Source organism: Saccoglossus kowalevskii, chromosome 12, assembly GCF_978046115.1.
Source record: "Saccoglossus kowalevskii chromosome 12, keSacKowa6.1, whole genome shotgun sequence".
Classification (NCBI taxonomy): Eukaryota; Metazoa; Hemichordata; class Enteropneusta; family Harrimaniidae; genus Saccoglossus; species Saccoglossus kowalevskii.
In genome coordinates, this window is record NC_140652.1 from 24066118 (window position 1) to 24088729 (window position 22612).

Below are 22612 nucleotides of genomic sequence, written 5' to 3' on the forward strand. Positions count from 1 at the left end.
AAAGGAATAGTGGACACCAGGATGGTGGACACAGAAACGGAGACCCAGATACGGTCTGTCAGAATTCAACCAGAGGTGAGCGGTGATCAGATAAGGGAAGCTCAGGAGGCTGATGCGGATATAGGGCCAGTAAAAAGGGCGAAAAAGGGCGGAGTCAGACCAGGTTGGGAAGAGATTTCACGGTTGGCGCCCGCCGTGAAGGCATACTGGGGAAGCTGGAAGCAATTGAGAATAAAAGAGGGCATTTTATATAAGTATAGAGAATCAGAAGATGGGAAATCGGGTTGTTACCGATTAGTCCTACCGAAAAAATACAGGAAAATGGTTCTGCAGGCTTTACATAATGATGTGACAGCAGGACACCTGGGTATTACAAAGACTGCGGAGAGAATAAAGCAGAGATATTATTGGTATGATTTGGGGACTGATGTGCAGTTATGGTGTCAACAGTGCACCGTTTGTGCAAAACGTAGTGTTTTACCCCGAAGGCATAGGGCACCACTGCAGCAGTATGGGGTAGGAGCCCCAATGGAAAGAATTGCCCTAGACATAATGGGACCATTGCCAGAGACCCCCAGGGGGAATAAAGTTATCCTGGTGGTTGGTGATTATTTTACTAAATGGATAGAGGCATATGGGCTCCCAAATCAAGAAGCAGAGACAGTGGCGCATACATTGGTAACACAGTTTATTTCACGGTTTGGTGTTCCTAGAGAAATACACTCTGACCAAGGGCGGAACTTTGAATCCAGGTTATTTGCAGAAATGTGTCAACTATTGGGTATGAAAAAGACACGCACAACAGCCGGGAATCCGAAATCTGATGGTTATATTGAGCGGTATAATAAGACATTGATAGATATAATTGCCAAGTATATTAAGGTGGATCAGTCCGATTGGGATTTGTATATTCCCATGGCAACAATGTCCTATAGGAATGCGATACAGGAATCTACCTCATTTACACCAAATTTGCTGATGCTGGGAAGAGAGATTACACTCCCTATCGACTTGACGATGGAAACGGATGTACCTGAGGGAGAAGAGACAATAACAGATTATGTGGAAAAGCTGAGGAATAATTTGCAGTGGATACATGAGAAAGCTAGAGTTAGGTTGCAAGGTAGTGCAAAACGCCAGAAACGACAGTATGACCAAAGACTTGCTGGGAAGCAGTTGCAAAGAGGCGATTTTGTGTGGTTATTTGACGCCACGAAAAGAAAAGGGCGCTCCCCAAAGTTACAGCAGAGATGGCAAGGGCCCTTCATAATAGTGGAAAAACTGTCAGATGTTGTTTATAAAATACAGAAAGGAAAAGGTGGTAAAACGAAGATAGTGCATTTCGATCATATGAAACCATATCAGGGGGAGGAAATAGCAAGCTGGCTGACGGACAGTGAACCCGGGAAGGTGGCAGAAGCTGAAATTAATTTATCCGAGTACCCTGAATTAGTGACACCGGAAGCGGTATTTACTGACTCGAGCAAGGCAGGCCTAAATATAACTCAGTTAAATGCTGAACCGGAAATACGACGCGAAGCCCAGGGAGGTGGTAACGGGAAAAATGACATGATAAAAGATGAAGAAAAACTCACCCCAAAAGACACGACGAAAGATGCAGGTAGTTCAAAGCAGCCAGGAGAAGCAGAGACGCGAAGGAATCCCCCCAGAACGAGAAAAATACCTCGTCGGTTTCTGTATTAGTAAATAGGAAAACCAAGATGGCACCCGATGACGTAGCACATCGAGGGCGCCCTCGGAGGTGAGTTAAAAATAGCCCAATTGCTACGTCATTCATGCATACTTAATTTATAGAATCCGCTGACAGAGGAAAAAGTTTTTAACTTTCAAAGTTGCACGCTTGATACATCCTGGTGACCACTGCTGAAAATTGGAGACCCGCTTGCATTGCTAACGCGGAGAAAGACGTGAAAGGAAAGAACAAAAGAAAGAAAGAATGTCCGGCGGCAGGAAAAGAGATTGGGATGGCGAAAGGAAGCGTTGGGAGAAAGAAATGAACTTGAGGAGGTGGGACAGTCAACAGCCTGATCCGGACACCGTAACCTGTGAGAGATGTGATGCAGTTTTTAAGTCTAGGAGGCGAATGAGAGACCACATGGAGCGGCATCATGGGAATGCAACCGGCGGGGAGGCGAGCCGTAAAGCTAGGAAAGAGAAGACGGATGGTGAAAGGGATGCAGAAAAGCCGTCTACATCGTCACTCGGGGTAGCAGTTGTTGGTGTGGGAAAGCTGCACAGTTATACTATACCCCGAATCCGAAAGTCCCAGGAATGGATGCAGGGTGGGCCCCAATGTCGGAGGGTAAGGAGAGAAGAAGAGAAAGGAAAGTCTGGAAGGACGCCGCCAGAAAGACGTCCGACAGTCAGATCAGGGGGAAAGGATATAGAGGCAATGAAACAAGCGTACGTGAATGCCTGTGAGCGAGGGGAGGTGGAACAGGAATCTGACGGGGTGTTGGTATCGTCGGACTCGGAGTCGAACCCAGAGGCGACGCAGGGTGAGGAGTATGCAGCGGGAGTTAAATATCGAGACGTGAGCACACAGACCCCGGAATTACAGAGATGCTGTGCTGGAGGTTGTGGGGGTGGAAAATTGAGAGTAAAGATTAGAAACCGGTCCGAGTGCGTTTTTGTTGATTTGGAAGAAAGCACGGACTCAAACTGAACTGTGATAAACTGTGAAGTGCACTGCCCTGTAAAAGTATTTTTAACTATATTTATAATCTGTTTTTAACTATATTAACAATCTATTTTAACTATATTTATATGACATATATATTTCTATTTTGATATGACTAAAAGTTTACAAGTAGATAAATCGCACTTGTGCGTGAGTAGAAAACAAAGTTATTATTTATTGTTCTATACTTGTTGTTATTCGATATTTGTTTATTTTATTCTTTTGTTATACCCATGAAGTACAGTCTTTAGTTTGTTTTGTAACCAGAAACCAAAGAGATCTCAAACCGAACTCGTACTGCTGGGCTGCAGACCAGCATTGGGAGTTTGGGGAGAGTGGACAAATTTATCAATAAAGTGGAAGCCGAAGTTAACTGGACTGTGACTTTTTGTCCTTGATTTTATGTACTACTTCAATGCCACACCAATGTATAACCCCTTTGAATTTCCCACAACAGTTTACGTCTGTTTAAAATGCTATGAAATCAACCCCGGTGTGTTGAACTCAGGGGGGGATAATGTGACGTAAATTGTAACTGGGAAGTACTTGGAAAAGGGAACAGAGCCCTGGATGTGTGTGTGGAAAGCACACATGTTTGGATACTTTGCCACCACTCATTGCACATGTTTATTTTTAGACTGCTGATACAGTAGCTGGATTGGGGTGTCAGCAAAATTTGATATACATACGTCCTGTTTCCCCTTTGGGATAATGGTATGTCCCAGATAGTGGTGTGGTGATTGTGAAATACTTTGGAATGTGCTGAGCCCAGTGTTGTTGGCAATGAAAATAGATATGACATCATTGACCCGAGTCTCCTACTTTAAATTGGTAGAGCTTGGATTAAAAGTGGTTTATTCCACTACCAAAATTGGCATCCTCTGTACACTGATTTGTCGACTATTTCGAGATAACCAATCATTTCGTTATATACATTTTATTATTTGCATGGCCATAAATTAACTAGGGTATTTAAAGTTGAGACATAAGGGAAAATCTCTAGTCAGGAAGGTAACCTGACTTGGTCCCACAACATCCTGAGACGCTGATTCCTGACTCCAGTGAGCTGTACCCTATACTGTGGTACACATGCAGACGTGCTGTGCAGTAACCCCTGCTGATCAACAGGAACCACTGAAGCTCACTGCCTGAACTACTCCCGTTGTACCGGTGCTACCAGTAGCAGCAGATAGCAGTGAAGTTGCCGATACTCCCTGGACACAGAGCATGAGTTTAAATTGTAGTGCAGCTGCTGAGACAGTGTGCCAGATACGAAGGAACGCAACCAGGTACATTGCTGTTAACCGGAGAGTGGAGTGTTCCTTGCAGCCTCGATCAAGTCTTTTTAATTCTATTTATGTACTGTATACCCCCACCCCCTGCTGTTATTTGTTCATTAAAGTACAGGAAACCGTATATATTGTGTTGTGTTAATTTGTTATAATCGTTACTGGTATATTTCTTTCTCTGCACAGTCTCAGTTGTGGTGATATACATTCCCCAAACGATCCCCACCCCGTGACAGCGGACGAGCTGAGAGGGAGGAGAGTTATTAGATAAGCACGCTACCAAAGACAAAGACTATTAGACCGGTATTAAAAACAAGCTCCCTGATCCTGAATACGGTGTAGCCCCATAAAGGCCCCCCCCGCATTTAACGTCACATTGGTGGCAGCGGTGGGATCCAACTGGTGCAGAGGAGGTGAACCAGAGAAAGCAGATCATGGCGACTCCAGATACCGATCCAGATATGGCAGAGCAGATTCCAGTAGAGAGTATCCAGATTGAACCAGTAGCTGATACAGAGCCGGGAGATGATCAGCAAATTTTTGTTGATACATTAGGAGAAATAGAGTTTGCACAAGCAGCAGCTGGTGATATTGCAGAGTTTAAAGAGCCAGAGGAGACTGAAAAGGAGGGGGTTGTGCAGCCAGAGGGTAAAGCGGATGAGCTGCCGCCACAGGTGACACCAACCTCTGGCTATGGGACCCAAGAAATTAGTAAAGCTGAACTGTTGACTGGCAGTAGAGTTACAGTGGAAAAGCGGAGTAAGCCAGCAGTAGCCGAGAAAACAGATATACCATGGAGGCTGGATACAGCCACACCACGGTACCGATCAGCACTGAGAGGGAGACCAGCTGACAGAGCAGATGACCTCTGGCTTGGGTACCCCCGGGCACAATCAACTGGCAGACGGCTGACAAACCCCCCCTCAGATTTATTTGGGGGAATAAAAGAGGATCCAGAGCCAGTTGTTAGACCAAAGCTGCGCAAAGAAAAAGCACTGAAAGGAGAGGAGGCTTTCCGGCAGAGGGGCATGTATCCTGTGACGAAGCCTAATATAATTCCAGAAAAATTTAATGGGAAAACACCATGGAGAGATTACAAGGCCTATTTTGAGCAATGTGCACTTGTAAATAATTGGGATATGGCACATAAGTCCAGGTATTTGGCAGTGAGTCTGTCCGGTCTGGCGCAAAAAGTGCTGACCCAGGAAGCAGATGGTGGAGAAATACCGTACCAGGAGTTAGTCACCAGACTGGACAGGAGATTTGGTCCCGGTGGGCAAGCAGATACATATGCGGCAGAATTGCGGATTAGACAGCGCAAGAAAGATGAAAGTTTGCAAGAATTGGGTGAAGCTATACGGGAGTTAACAGAGATGGCCTACCCAGGTATGGATCTGGCTTCCCAAGAAAGGCTAGGCAGGCAGTATTTTAAGAATGCCATCCCTGAAAAGGAAATAAGAGACGGTATATTCAGAGCAAATCCAAAAACATTTGACCAGGCGATACAGGCTGCATTGGAGACTGAATCACACGTGATGTCAGAGAAAAGGAGATTGGCTGAGCGGTGCCCCAAATTTGGCAGGGTGCTGAATGCTGAAGGTGACTCGGAGATGGTAGAACTAAATGAAGGAATAAAAGAAATGGGGGTGGGAAAATTCCAACCAACCCAGATAGGAGAGCAGTCATTCGGTGGAGGGAAAGATAAAAGACCAAGAAGGTGGGGCCAGATGGGAATTGAGTGTTACAGATGCGGAGGACGAGGGCATATTAAGAGAAACTGCGCAACTCCACCAAACGGGTATGCGGGAAACGAATCACGACCAACCCCAGGGGCCAGGGCTGGGTCGGGAATGCAGACAGGCCCAGGCAACCCCAACAAGCAGTAAAAATGATGCAGGGACGGAGGGGACAGGGTACGCAGGCAGGGGAGACAAAACTAGAGGAATCAGATACAGCGACCCCCCCAGCAACTGAAGGTAGACCCCTGCCTACCGTACATGACTATACAAGGGCAACAAGTGGTATATTTGTGGCAGGCAGAATAGGAGGATTACAGGGATATTTTTTAATAGATACAGGGGCATCAGGAACCCTGTTGTCAAGAAAACATTATGAGCGTATACCTGAGATGCAGAGACCTGCATTGGAAGCCATGACGACTCGGATCCGGCAAGCAGACGGTACCTTGATGAAACAGCATGGTGGAGCTAATATGGAGGTACGCATAAGTAAATACAAAACCACAGCCGATGTGATTGTAGTGGATATGGAGACTGATGCAATATTGGGGATGGAATTGCTGATTACCTTAGGCTGTGTAGTGGACATAAAGAATCTACAGCTGAAATTTCTTGATGAAATAGTCCCATGTTATGACTGGAAGGCCCGTACTCTTTGTGCCAGAGTGGTGCTGAGAAAAGCAGTTGATATTCCTCCTGGCAGTGAAATGTTAGTACGATGTGATGCTAACAGAAAGATCCCAGGCTCTCGGCAGGGAATGGTGATACCAACAGATAGAAACCCGATTGCGGAAAGAGGAATAATGGTGGCAAGAGCGTTAGTATCAGATTGTAATGGGGTAATACCAGTACGGTTGTTGAATGTAACCCCACACCCGATACATGTAAAACAAGGCACTGCAGTGGGGATGTTGGAGCCGCTATCAGAGGGGGAGGGTGTGGTTACAGCAGAGAGGGATAAAGAAAATGAGGTACCACTGAAAGAAAAGCAACTGCCAGAATATTTGCATGATATATGGAGGCGGAGTACAACAGAGCTGGATGACGGTGAAGCAGAAAAGGTAGCGGCATTGCTGATGAAGTATGCAGATGTATTTTCCAGGGGTGATGATGATATGGGGTGTACCAATCTGGTTAAACACTCCATTAATACAGGTGAGGCAGCTCCTATTAGGCAACCCTCAAGAAGACTACCAATTTGGCAGAGAGAGGAAGCGGGGAAGCAGGTGGAAAAGATGCTGAAAGCCGGTATTATTGAACCAAGTTGTAGTCCCTGGGCTTCACCAATTGTGTTAGTAAAGAAAAAAGATGGTGGGACAAGGTTTTGTGTTGACTACAGGAAGCTGAATGATGTAACAATTAAAGATGCGTATCCAATTCCCAGAATAGATGACTCTCTGGACAGTCTGTCAGGCGCTTGCTGGTTTTCTACCTTAGATTTAGCTAGCGGTTATTGGCAAGTCCAGTTAGATGAAGAGGCACAACAGAAAGCTGCTTTTGTGACCCGTAGTGGTCTGTATAGTTGGAAAGTGATGCCCTTCGGCCTTTGCAATGCGCCCTCTACGTTTGAGCGGCTTATGGAGCGAATAATGGCTGGATTGCAGTGGGAAATACTCCTGTTATATTTAGACGATATTATTGTATATGGCAGAGATATTGATGAGGAGTTGGAGCGTCTAGAAATAGTGTTAGGCAGATTGCGGGCAGCCGGACTAAAACTCAAGCCAAAGAAATGTGACCTATTCAGAACCAGTGTAATGTATTTGGGTCATATAGTGTCGAAAGATGGGGTAGCCACGGATCCAGACAAAGTTAGGGCCATAAAAGAGTGGCCAACGCCAACAAGTGTGAAGGATGTAAGAAGTTTCTTGGGGACAGCGTCCTATTATCGCCGATATGTAAAAGGATTTGCCAAGATAGCAGTACCTTTGCATAGATTAACGGAGAAGGATAGAGTGTTTAACTGGGATACCGAATGTGAGATTGCTTTCCAGGTGTTAAAGGAGTGTCTGATGTCTGCCCCAGTACTAGGGTATCCACAGGAAACAGGAGAATATGTGCTGGATACAGACGCAAGTGAAACAGGTATTGGTGCTGTCTTATCACAGGTCCAGGATGAAAAGGAAAGGGTGATAGCGTATGGCAGCAGGTCGCTTAGTAAAGCGGAAAGGAATTATTGCGTCACAAGGAAAGAATTGCTGGCATTGGTGAATTTCGTGAGATACTACAGGCAGTACTTGTATGGCAGGAAGTTCATCATAAGGACTGATCATGCAGCTCTAAGGTGGTTGTTGAATTTTAAGTGTCCAGAAGGGCAACTCGCCAGGTGGATCGAAGTCCTTGGGGAATATGAGTATAAGGTAGTACACAGGCCAGGGAAAATCCACGGGAATGCTGACGGGTTATCAAGGAGACCATGCAGGCAATGTGGTTGGCAGGGGGAACATAGCGCTGTGATTTCCAGGGCCGGAGAGTATAGCAATGAATTGCAGGATACTCCCACTTGCATGAGGGACACAGAAAAGGTGAATATGGGAACAGGAGTAAAGGAAAAAGGAATAGTGGACACCAGGATGGTGGACACAGAAACGGAGACCCAGATACGGTCTGTCAGAATTCAACCAGAGGTGAGCGGTGATCAGATAAGGGAAGCTCAGGAGGCTGATGCGGATATAGGGCCAGTAAAAAGGGCGAAAAAGGGCGGAGTCAGACCAGGTTGGGAAGAGATTTCACGGTTGGCGCCCGCCGTGAAGGCATACTGGGGAAGCTGGAAGCAATTGAGAATAAAAGAGGGCATTTTATATAAGTATAGAGAATCAGAAGATGGGAAATCGGGTTGTTACCGATTAGTCCTACCGAAAAAATACAGGAAAATGGTTCTGCAGGCTTTACATAATGATGTGACAGCAGGACACCTGGGTATTACAAAGACTGCGGAGAGAATAAAGCAGAGATATTATTGGTATGATTTGGGGACTGATGTGCAGTTATGGTGTCAACAGTGCACCGTTTGTGCAAAACGTAGTGTTTTACCCCGAAGGCATAGGGCACCACTGCAGCAGTATGGGGTAGGAGCCCCAATGGAAAGAATTGCCCTAGACATAATGGGACCATTGCCAGAGACCCCCAGGGGGAATAAAGTTATCCTGGTGGTTGGTGATTATTTTACTAAATGGATAGAGGCATATGGGCTCCCAAATCAAGAAGCAGAGACAGTGGCGCATACATTGGTAACACAGTTTATTTCACGGTTTGGTGTTCCTAGAGAAATACACTCTGACCAAGGGCGGAACTTTGAATCCAGGTTATTTGCAGAAATGTGTCAACTATTGGGTATGAAAAAGACACGCACAACAGCCGGGAATCCGAAATCTGATGGTTATATTGAGCGGTATAATAAGACATTGATAGATATAATTGCCAAGTATATTAAGGTGGATCAGTCCGATTGGGATTTGTATATTCCCATGGCAACAATGTCCTATAGGAATGCGATACAGGAATCTACCTCATTTACACCAAATTTGCTGATGCTGGGAAGAGAGATTACACTCCCTATCGACTTGACGATGGAAACGGATGTACCTGAGGGAGAAGAGACAATAACAGATTATGTGGAAAAGCTGAGGAATAATTTGCAGTGGATACATGAGAAAGCTAGAGTTAGGTTGCAAGGTAGTGCAAAACGCCAGAAACGACAGTATGACCAAAGACTTGCTGGGAAGCAGTTGCAAAGAGGCGATTTTGTGTGGTTATTTGACGCCACGAAAAGAAAAGGGCGCTCCCCAAAGTTACAGCAGAGATGGCAAGGGCCCTTCATAATAGTGGAAAAACTGTCAGATGTTGTTTATAAAATACAGAAAGGAAAAGGTGGTAAAACGAAGATAGTGCATTTCGATCATATGAAACCATATCAGGGGGAGGAAATAGCAAGCTGGCTGACGGACAGTGAACCCGGGAAGGTGGCAGAAGCTGAAATTAATTTATCCGAGTACCCTGAATTAGTGACACCGGAAGCGGTATTTACTGACTCGAGCAAGGCAGGCCTAAATATAACTCAGTTAAATGCTGAACCGGAAATACGACGCGAGGCCCAGGGAGGTGGTAACGGGAAAAATGACATGATAAAAGATGAAGAAAAACTCACCCCAAAAGACACGACGAAAGATGCAGGTAGTTCAAAGCAGCCAGGAGAAGCAGAGACGCGAAGGAATCCCCCCAGAACGAGAAAAATACCTCGTCGGTTTCTGTATTAGTAAATAGGAAAACCAAGATGGCACCCGATGACGTAGCACATCGAGGGCGCCCTCGGAGGTGAGTTAAAAATAGCCCAATTGCTACGTCATTCATGCATACTTAATTTATAGAATCCGCTGACAGAGGAAAAAGTTTTTAACTTTCAAAGTTGCACGCTTGATACATCCTGGTGACCACTGCTGAAAATTGGAGACCCGCTTGCATTGCTAACGCGGAGAAAGACGTGAAAGGAAAGAACAAAAGAAAGAAAGAATGTCCGGCGGCAGGAAAAGAGATTGGGATGGCGAAAGGAAGCGTTGGGAGAAAGAAATGAACTTGAGGAGGTGGGACAGTCAACAGCCTGATCCGGACACCGTAACCTGTGAGAGATGTGATGCAGTTTTTAAGTCTAGGAGGCGAATGAGAGACCACATGGAGCGGCATCATGGGAATGCAACCGGCGGGGAGGCGAGCCGTAAAGCTAGGAAAGAGAAGACGGATGGTGAAAGGGATGCAGAAAAGCCGTCTACATCGTCACTCGGGGTAGCAGTTGTTGGTGTGGGAAAGCTGCACAGTTATACTATACCCCGAATCCGAAAGTCCCAGGAATGGATGCAGGGTGGGCCCCAATGTCGGAGGGTAAGGAGAGAAGAAGAGAAAGGAAAGTCTGGAAGGACGCCGCCAGAAAGACGTCCGACAGTCAGATCAGGGGGAAAGGATATAGAGGCAATGAAACAAGCGTACGTGAATGCCTGTGAGCGAGGGGAGGTGGAACAGGAATCTGACGGGGTGTTGGTATCGTCGGACTCGGAGTCGAACCCAGAGGCGACGCAGGGTGAGGAGTATGCAGCGGGAGTTAAATATCGAGACGTGAGCACACAGACCCCGGAATTACAGAGATGCTGTGCTGGAGGTTGTGGGGGTGGAAAATTGAGAGTAAAGATTAGAAACCGGTCCGAGTGCGTTTTTGTTGATTTGGAAGAAAGCACGGACTCAAACTGAACTGTGATAAACTGTGAAGTGCACTGCCCTGTAAAAGTATTTTTAACTATATTTATAATCTGTTTTTAACTATATTAACAATCTATTTTAACTATATTTATATGACATATATATTTCTATTTTGATATGACTAAAAGTTTACAAGTAGATAAATCGCACTTGTGCGTGAGTAGAAAACAAAGTTATTATTTATTGTTCTATACTTGTTGTTATTCGATATTTGTTTATTTTATTCTTTTGTTATACCCATGAAGTACAGTCTTTAGTTTGTTTTGTAACCAGAAACCAAAGAGATCTCAAACCGAACTCGTACTGCTGGGCTGCAGACCAGCATTGGGAGTTTGGGGAGAGTGGACAAATTTATCAATAAAGTGGAAGCCGAAGTTAACTGGACTGTGACTTTTTGTCCTTGATTTTATGTACTACTTCAATGCCACACCAATGTATAACCCCTTTGAATTTCCCACAACAGTTTACGTCTGTTTAAAATGCTATGAAATCAACCCCGGTGTGTTGAACTCAGGGGGGGGATAATGTGACGTAAATTGTAACTGGGAAGTACTTGGAAAAGGGAACAGAGCCCTGGATGTGTGTGTGGAAAGCACACATGTTTGGATACTTTGCCACCACTCATTGCACATGTTTATTTTTAGACTGCTGATACAGTAGCTGGATTGGGGTGTCAGCAAAATTTGATATACATACGTCCTGTTTCCCCTTTGGGATAATGGTATGTCCCAGATAGTGGTGTGGTGATTGTGAAATACTTTGGAATGTGCTGAGCCCAGTGTTGTTGGCAATGAAAATAGATATGACATCATTGACCCGAGTCTCCTACTTTAAATTGGTAGAGCTTGGATTAAAAGTGGTTTATTCCACTACCAAAATTGGCATCCTCTGTACACTGATTTGTCGACTATTTCGAGATAACCAATCATTTCGTTATATACATTTTATTATTTGCATGGCCATAAATTAACTAGGGTATTTAAAGTTGAGACATAAGGGAAAATCTCTAGTCAGGAAGGTAACCTGACTTGGTCCCACAACATCCTGAGACGCTGATTCCTGACTCCAGTGAGCTGTACCCTATACTGTGGTACACATGCAGACGTGCTGTGCAGTAACCCCTGCTGATCAACAGGAACCACTGAAGCTCACTGCCTGAACTACTCCCGTTGTACCGGTGCTACCAGTAGCAGCAGATAGCAGTGAAGTTGCCGATACTCCCTGGACACAGAGCACGAGTTTAAATTGTAGTGCAGCTGCTGAGACAGTGTGCCAGATACGAAGGAACGCAACCAGGTACATTGCTGTTAACCGGAGAGTGGAGTGTTCCTTGCAGCCTCGATCTAGTCTTTTTAATTCTATTTATGTACTGTATACCCCCACCCCCTGCTGTTATTTGTTCATTAAAGTACAGGAAACCGTATATATTGTGTTGTGTTAATTTGTTATAATCGTTACTGGTATATTTCTTTCTCTGCACAGTCTCAGTTGTGGTGATATACATTCCCCAAACGATCCCCACCCCGTGACAGCGGACGAGCTGAGAGGGAGGAGAGTTATTAGATAAGCACGCTACCAAAGACAAAGACTATTAGACCGGTATTAAAAACAAGCTCCCTGATCCTGAATACGGTGTAGCCCCATAAAGGCCCCCCCCCGCATTTAACGTCACAATATCTACATATACTCATCAATATAGTCTTCGATGAAATGAGATAGTACGTAGTAGATTACAGTAAATATATTTTTTCAAGTTACATCTGAATTGAATAACTCAACAAAAGCTACATATTGAAAGAATTGAAACAACATTAACAATTTACACTATGAAGCACAAGATTTACAAGATTTATCAAATTACAGTTTTCTTTCAGTGACACAGTGATCAAAATCGTATATGCAAGCTTAGGAGCTAAGGATTATGTATCTAAAAAACGATGCGAGTTTTAAAATAAGCAACTTACATCTCAGACTGGTTCTGCTTGTGGTGAATGCTTCTTCTTTCTTCGTAAGGCAGGGAGTGTGTTAAAATCTATATTTACGGCGAAATTACCAGGAGATATAAAAACGAGTCGGTGTTTATACCCAGCTTTAACAGACAACACCTATCATCTAGTGTGTAAGTATATCATTAGTAAATATTGTTTTCACCTAGTGATGACGTGTTCATTTTTAATATTGTGTGTGTTACTTGATAGTATTTATGTGTATTTTTGTGAATTCGGCATTTTAAATTTGCTATTGTTTTTAGTATATGCTATTATAATGCTCGAGAACATGCTGTGCGTGTAGACTTTTGAGGTGATATAAAAACAGTGTCACAGTGATCGGGTAATTCAGCGTATTTTTGCAGTTTAATGTGTTCGTTTGTGCTGGGCAAGATCCTACTTCCTGTGACTGGAAATCAAAGTGATGGAAATAATGTTTGTAGGATATGCTGTGGAATATTCGGGCCACAATCGTTTTAGGATAGTGGGTCAATCAGTTCAGTGAATACAAGTGGGAGGGGAGTGGCTACGAAACCAGTTTCTCCTTGTGTTTTGGTTTATTTACCCCACTGCTACTTTTTAACATTAATTGTGACATTAACTGGTGACCCTGGTGTAGTCAGTGTGAACAAACAACAAACGCAATCATGTACTATCGGTTTACGGTTTATTCAATAAAGGTCAATATTGTTTAAGTTACATCGCACAATGCTCAAATCCCAACAGGGATACCAGTCAGACTAGAACTATGTGCGTACAAGTCAATTCAATGAAAATGTACAAATAACCGAAAAGGTCCCCCCTGGCCTATTTCAAAATCCTATTGTTGAAAACTAAATGTTGCGACTGCAAGTATAACTTCGAAAATCACAGGTAAAATCTTAATTTTGATTACATACCACAAATTCATAGTTGAAATTACGTCAAAAACCAAATGTTAGAATTCAATAATTAATAGAAGTTAGCCGTCATTACCCATGGACGTATACTCTACCAGGTAATCAAAATAGTATTCTTTAGGTTTAACAAAAAATATCACACTACGTAATTAAAATAGTATTTTTTTAGGTTGAACAAACTATACTCTACTACACCTGCTATTCTAACAAGCTATATCACTTAATTAAAATAGTTTAAGAGCATCGATGATACGGACATTCGATTCATTGGAACTTCCCAACTTGAATTTTGTAAAATGTAATCAAAACAACATACTCATGAATAATTTAACAAGCATTGTCAAATCTCGTCTCTATTTTGTTTTCACAGAATTACGTTCATATGTGCAAATTACGTTGTATAACGCAATATGTATATATATATAAAGATCCTTATCCAGAAATCGTTAAACGAATTCAAAATCTTTGTGCTGTACCAAAACAAATGTTCTAAATTTTTTAATTGAACTGAAAAAAATATTTCTTCACTTGTTACCTTATAAGGTAACTCCCAAATTGCCTTCCATTTTCCTGCTATGTCCCGCCCATAATTCATTGACCCATATTTAGTTTTCGCGCTTAGGGGTTCAAATTTACTTTTTACCAGTATTTTATAGAAATCTTTTGTTTTACCTTTCCCATAATCAATTGTATTATGAACATTCTGTCTAGTTACATAGACGTGGTCGTTAGATTTCAAAATATTTTTTTTTCATTTTGATGGAATTGCCGAAATAATACTTGTATATGTTATAAAATTCACAGCAATATAATATTTTTCAGTACTGATGTGCCATTTACTGTAGTATACAGAGCTTCAATTTATCAAAATATATTTATTATTCTAAATTGTATGCGTTACAATTTTCTGTACACAACTCGGCTCTTTCTGTTTATTCATCTCACTCCAATATATAATAATATCCATGTAAAAGGGAGGTTTTCTATCATTTATTTGGCCCAAATCCTAATTGCACTAGAGTAAATATTTCAAACCCCCATAATTTCTAAAAATAATAATAACTGAATAGTTGATTCTGTACATATAATTTTTACAGCCCAGGAAAGTTTTATTGCTTTGTTCAAAATTGCAATATCCACGATACGAAGGCCTCCTTGATAGTTAGGGCTTTACATAGTGTTTTTTACTAAGCCACAAAAAATCTTATCATCAAAATTTAATTTTCTATTATTTATGTGGCCCAGGTAAATGCCTAAATATCTAATTGGCTCATCAATGGGAGAAGTGCCATTGCCCTTTCATAGTACCTACTAATAAAAGTTAATCCTAAGTCCAGAACACTCATGAAAATACTAACAGAATAAGAATGTGCTTAACTGACACCTGATTTCGCCAAAAGAGCGTGGTATCATCTGCATACCCCAAAATTCGAATTGCATTGTCATAAGGCAAATGTATTCCTTCAATATTCTTACTCAATGCCTTAAATATAAAGTTTTCCAAAGTATCGTAAGCTTTAGAAAAGTCCACAAATATGACTGCCCCTGTGTGCTTATACTCTTCACAATAATCGATAACATCAGAAATAAGCCTAATATTATCCATAATTTCCTCGCGAAATAAAAGCTAATTGGTCTTCGTGGATAATCTTGGGCAAAATAGTTTCATGACGTTTTGCAATGCACCCACTGACTAGCTTATAATCACTATTCAATGAAGAAACTCGTCTCCAATTGCCTAGCTGAAGCTGGTCTTTATCTGGCGTTGGCAATAAGGTAATGACTGCCTGCCTTCTCTATAACCATGTATAGAGCTACTGGTAATACCTATTAATTTCTTTTAAAATGTCTTTTTCACTCGTCAAATATTATGTTCTTTGCTTCAACTCAACAATGGTCTTTTTGAATAATTATGTTTCTCTAAATTCAAAAAGAATTTTGTACTTTTCTCACCATTTTTAAACCATTGAACCCTCGACAGTACAATTGAACCTCTGATATTATTATCATTTATTGCATCTAATTCTTGGTTTTTATTATCGTATTGGGATAATATCATCTCATCTCATATCATTCTGTAGTTCAAGCATTATCCCCGTACCTTATTTCGTCTGTCTTGTGCTTTCTTTTTTGAAAATTCAACTGTCGCTTCTCTAATGTTATATTTTAAAAACTCGAACAAAGCTTGATCATCCATATTTTTATTTTATCCACGACACTAGAGATCAGCATTTTAATCATTTAAGAATATGAATTATCAGTTAATAAGTCACAATTAAACCTGCTTTTTACCAATGTCATAAGTTATTAAAATTGCACCATGGTATGATTTAGTACAAGGCATGATGTCATACTTCCTAATATTTCTAAATACAGTTGGCGATGTCAAAAAATAATGTAGACGAAACGCAGCATTACCTCTTCGCTGAGTAAACCTATACTGTGCTGGGTTTAATTTACGGTAAACATCAATAAGTGATAAGGAGTTAATAAATGTATAAATGTATACATGTAACGGGACTATCACCTCTTCTATTCATTACTGGATCAAGGGGGATATTTAGATCACCTCCAATTATCAAATTGCAGTTTGCAAAGTTATAATTAATTAAACCTCTTACAGTGGCTAAGAATTCAATGTGTTTCTTATTGGGTACACTTCAACAAAAATATACCTCCCATCATTATCCACCACCTTATTTCTAGTAGTAAAATTTAAATATTGCTACCCCACACCTATTTTGTGTGTCATGTGAATAAATGGCATTGCCACACCACTCCCTCTTTCACACACTCTCCGAATTAGAACAACTATGAGTTTCTTGAACCAAAATAATGTCACCCCTTTGTCTAAGAAATCTAAAAAACCCTTATTTATTATAAGAATGTCTCATCCAACTAACATTCAAACGTAAAATTTTGAATTAAATCATAATAAATTATACCTTAAAAAAATAAATAGAATGAAGAGAAAAAAATGATTTGCACTCAAATATTACTAACAAAATATGTAATAATGCAATAATGCTGCAGTTCCGTGAATCATACTTCACATTCCCAATAACACACAATATTGTTTTAATAACAAAAACAACTAGAATTATGATACCAAATTAAAATCTTACACTTAATTATACATCCAAAATGAGATAGAAACTGTATGTTAATTACAACACTAGAAAATAACCATAAACAATTTGGTAAATAAATCATATATAAATACATAATTCAATAAAACTCGACATTTTTTTTCCTTACCTAATGTCGGATCTATAGTTTAACTATTTTGTTTGGAGTCAAATAGAAAAATGATACAAAATTAAAATCTTACACTTAATGATACCAACATAAGATAGAAACTGTTTAGTAATTGGCACTGATTTAGTCATAAAGTAAGAAAGTTATATTGCCAGTCTAGCACAACCTTAAAAAAGACCATAAACAATTTGGTAGATAAATCATATATAAATACATAATTCAATAAAACTCAACATTTTTTTTTTCTTACCCAGGGTCTAATTTTAACTTGTTTGTTTGTTCTTCTTCTTTACATTACAGCACAACATCTTACTGCTTTCCATCAATACTGCTTTCCATCAATGTACAAAACACACCTTCGAAAAATAGGTCGTTTCTCATCATCGTAAGTACGTTTAATAACAGTGTTCAATGTTTTCTTTACTTGAAAGTCTTCAATAATCCTATCCCACTTTACGTATATTCTTGTGTTCTTTAACGCTATTCTTTGTTTTCGTACGATTTCTTTCTTTAGGCGACTGAAGAACTTCACGAATACTTGTCTTGGGTAGGGCCGGTTCTCTGTTTTAGCTACTTCACCAATATTTATCTGGAGAACATTTTCCACTAAACCCGCTTGCATAACAAATTTACAACACACTTCTCGTTGTCACCTACCTGTATATCGTGCAACTGCAAGTTATATTCACGCAAATACCTTTCTTGATTCTTTTGTTTCAAAACTGATTTTCATTCTCCAGTTCAGGAACACGTGTCATAAGTTCATTGACCCTCTTATTCACATTCTCAAACGACAATTTCTTGCTGATGTTCCTCCAAATTCTCCTCGTTCTTTATTAAATCACTCTCAACTGCATCCACTCTGCTGTTAATAGTTATATTTTCTGATACTAACTTCTCCAAATTTTTATCAATGTGTGTTATTGTATTTATCATAAACTCTTTGATGTCAGGTTCGCTGCCGTCACCTGCCATTACTGTATTGTTTTTATTCATGAAGTGTGTAATTTTACCTCAAGTTTCCAATGGCCTTTGAAGAAACATCTTGGCTTTCTACCATTTTTCTCTTCTCTTCTCTCGTTCGACCATTTGGCATCTAAATATTTAGTTATAAATATCAGTTCTACCTTCCAGACATGCTATCAGCTATTCTAAGACGGGTTGTACAACCAATATAGCAACTTTCCACGGGCCCACGTGCACTGCACCTATATGTTCATGGCAGCGCCCTCAACACATAAAGGGTGATGTTAGTATTGTTTCTGAATATGTTGCTTGCGTCCATAAAAATAGTACGTTTTAACACGAACATGTGGACATTTGTAAATTTTTTGATAACTTAAATTTGATAGTGGACTATATATTTAACTTTACCACTGTACGATATTTGTCAATGACAGTTCATTTAAATGTACCTATTTTTATAACACGTACAAATGTGCATAAACTAGTGAGCAAAAGTAAACAATCGCATGACATTCAGTGGTGTCCATTGACAGTGATATGGTCGGACAGTAGTCGCCAGTCATTACCTGCAGGATGTCCAGGGTCAATAAGCTGACATAGAGCTAGACAGAGGCTATGAGGTAAGGCAGGCATCCCACGTGTTTCTGTTTTTTACCCGAATATTCATTACTTGGCTGTTTCGTATTCTAGAATTAAAATTATGATACATACAAAATCTACATATAAGCACATGGTAATAAAATTAGTAATAAATTTAATATCGCTCGTCATACAAACATCGGAATTGTACATTTTGTGCGCGTGTGGCACCTTTAAGACCTTTCATATCGAATAACTGAAACAATAAAATAACAGTTCACCACCAACTTTGATAATTTATAATAATTTTTATTGATTGACGATTATAAATCGAAAAGATATCGATGCATTAAATGGTTTTCAAGTCACATATCCATATCACAGTAAATATAATGATAATGTGATGGAGGTAGTGGCATATTGAAAATATGCAAATGGATCAATATTCTTATAGCAAAATCTGCGTAGAAAAACAAATTTTCAAGATATTAATACGTTAGTGGAAATTCACGCGTAGCATTGTGAATGTGTATTACTATATTATCCATCATGCTAAGATCTGTGGATAGGAAACTCAAAACAATGTTTTAATTAATAAACACATCAATTGGGGAAGAATATATGCATTTGAATATGCACCCCCATCAAGGGAACGCCTTACCATATCATGTTTTTTGTATTATGCAGAACTATTATTTCAACATCATTTCAAGATTATTACAAATTAACATAATTATACGCTATGCTCTTATAAAGATTGAAGTTACGTGCGAATATCTGCATATCATAACAAATACTGATATTTGATGATCTGCGCTGTATTTATTATACGTGTAATGTGACACACTGATGATATGCCATGGTTATTTATGACAATGATCTATTGTCTCAGCATATTGGCAGGATACATACAATCCATCAATCATTATGTGAGTATAGCGAGTGTGGTTTGAATAGACACCGCAGATCCAATTTAACACTTGCTGCATATTTTCTATATTATTATTATAGAGCCAATGAAGGGAAATCAAGGCATACCAAAAGAAGGTAAATTTCAGTACCAATAATTAAAGCCAATAGTGTTATATCAACCTAGCCACAGAATACATACATCCGTTTAATCTGTTAAAGGACATAGTGTATTCAATTCAAATAAACACAGCCACCATATATAATATAATTCATGACGAGTATATGGAAAATACTGTATAAAATTGCGTATCAAGGGTGCGGGGCATGAGAGCTGGCGAATGTAAATTTCTCTGAACAATATTTTGCTTCTAGTCAAATTGTCAATACTTTGTACTTTTAATTTACGTAAAATCTAGCAGTTAACATTGTCTGTTACATCGATTACCAGTGTCTGTTTTAATGATGCTTACTATTTAATTTCAAAAAACGAGACACAACTTGTGTCGTTTATTGGAAGTATCTCAAATGTAGATCAAAATCCAGGTTTGTATGATTTCCGAAAAAAACTGCAGGATCGAGCAATGGTAATAGAATTGAGCTGTATATGGCATGGTACTCTGTCACTGGTCAAGGTATTGTGGTCTTATTATTGGTTCCTCTCTACCCAGCACTAAATGGAAACTTGATATGAAATATTGGTACTTAACCTAAGCAGCGCCCCTGAGCGTGATGTTCTTAATCAAAGCAGCGCCCCTGAGCGTGACGTTGTTAATTATACAGTCCCTATGTAAATATCTACATTACAAATTCACTAACTCCATTAAAAAGAGTCATGTTATTGGATTATTTGACATCAACCTTTTCGTGTGGGAACAATTAAAAATAATTAAAATATAATTTTCAACACAGTTTTTAGGTTAAATTACCTCTCACCACCCATCACATCATATTTCTTACGGTATTTTGAGAAATAGCCGATTTTTTTGTATGCTTTATACAAACTATAGAGTTTATGTGACAACAATTTCATTAGATCCAAAATTTCAGTAAAACTATTAGCAATATACATGAAAATTATAATGTTAAATAAAAATGAACAGTAAGTAATACGATAATACACTTACAAAGTTCTCCATGTTTGATTACATTAATATATTTTGTTCATATTACTATCAATATTATCTTTGCCATTATTAAAATTACGGTTGATATAATAAGAGATCGACTATCATTTTCCAATCATGGTATCGATTATCGTTCAATAACACAGAAAAATACTTGAGCCATTCTTCAGGAAAATATAATTCGGAACACCAGGATTATTGTTAATTGTTTGGTGGTAATTGCAATACGCCCAGCCACATCAAGCTAAATAACATTTAAATCATACGTTATGGTGCCAAAGTTATCAATACAGTTAGTATCGAGACTGTGGTGAAATATCATTTCCACTGTAAGTGTAACTGCTACCAGGATGCATGTCACATAGAAATACAAATAGTCTATATCTATTACATCACCTCTATTACCACGATGCTTAACAATTTCCAAATACAATTACAGTGCTCTCACAAGTAAATTTTTATTGACCAAAGCGACTTTACATTAACGTGAGTTCACATTGGGATTAAAATAATCGGAAAGAATAAATTCTCTATCATCGTGGTCATAGTAAACTTCTAATGTAAGCATTAAAATAACTGCATTTAACAACTCAACGTTGATTTTACCGAACGGTATAATTAGTTTACTTCTTTTCGTACAGCAGGTATAACAACAAGTAAGCAATGCATACCAAGTGAATAACGTAACCGTTCTTTTATTAATCTAATCATACCCAAAGAAGTTTTTCGATTGCACTCGGTAAAAGGATGGAATTTTCAGTGTTTCTTTCTCCAATGAAATAACCACATGAATGTCTGCGTGTATGTCTAATTTTGTTTTCAACCAGATAAAATAATAAATAATCATGTGAATATTTATGAAATAAAGTCCTACTCAAGGTACAATTTACATTGACAATGTTATCATCAACACATTGAGAAGTGTTTTTATCATAATTAAAATAAAAAAAGGACCTGCATTTGTCTTTGAGTATCTTTAGCCATGAGCAACCAATGCTCGGAGACAACAACATCGCCACCCTGGGTGATATTTTTAAAATATTAGTCCAAAGTTTCATTGAAATCAGTTGAATAGTACATAACAAAAACGTTAGAAAGATTAGAATCGGCTAATTAAATGAACTAATTGATATGCACAAATTTCAACCAAACCTAGCCAGGTCTGAGTATTATCTTAGAACATTTATTTACCAAGTTTCATTAATTTATACATGTATGTCTATAACTGGCTAATTAATATACGAATTAGGTAATAAGTGTACACGGAATTCAATCAAATTTCATTAAAGTTTAATAGTTGCTTCTTGAGATAGAAGTGGAACAGATGCAATAACCGCAAAGACTCCCATAGCGTGCTTCGCACACGAGAGTCAAAAAGTGTCAGCAAATGTTGTTCTTCTGTCTTGGTGTTGTAAATTAACAAAAGTATTAGACGCACAGTGACGTATTTTGATTTACATTTGCGAATATGCACGTCGCTGCCAACATATTTGTTCAGAAATAAATGGCATCATATAACTACAATAAATATATCCCGTAAGAATAACATCAGGCACGAAAATGAATATCGCTTTAATTTTACGTGGAATGCGATTTTTAAATGACGATGCAAGACATGTGTTTTATTACAATGATCTTTAAGATCAATATATATTGAGTACATTGGTGACCTTTCTATCGTTTAAAAGGAATAGCTAGTTTGTTTAAATAAACATCTTCTTTTACGCGAGTGCATATTTTCTTACTTGAAGTGGCAGAATCGAGAGATTTGGTACCAGATAAAGGTAAAATCAAGTAATTGTACTTAAGCCCAACAGCATTATGTATATTATTTTCACATTCACATTTCACATCATTTTGTGCAGTTATGTATGTTTGTTTACATATTGCAAAACAACATTTGCATCTTT

The 22612-nt window shown here is 39.5% G+C and overlaps 2 long non-coding RNA genes across 2 annotated transcripts; both read right to left on the reverse strand.

The window, feature by feature from the left end:
- Window positions 1-671: 671 nt before the first annotated feature.
- Window positions 672-1730, reverse strand: LOC146735656 (uncharacterized). The gene is made up of 2 exons (XR_014931165.1): window positions 1596-1730; window positions 672-1033 (listed from the first exon to the last, which is right to left on the reverse strand). It is a non-coding gene; the product is annotated as an uncharacterized LOC146735656 (long non-coding RNA).
- A 7222-nt stretch (window positions 1731-8952) lies between these two features.
- Window positions 8953-10011, reverse strand: LOC146735657 (uncharacterized). Its single transcript, XR_014931166.1, has 2 exons — window positions 9877-10011; window positions 8953-9314 (listed from the first exon to the last, which is right to left on the reverse strand). It is a non-coding gene; the product is annotated as an uncharacterized LOC146735657 (long non-coding RNA).
- Window positions 10012-22612: the final 12601 nt, after the last annotated feature.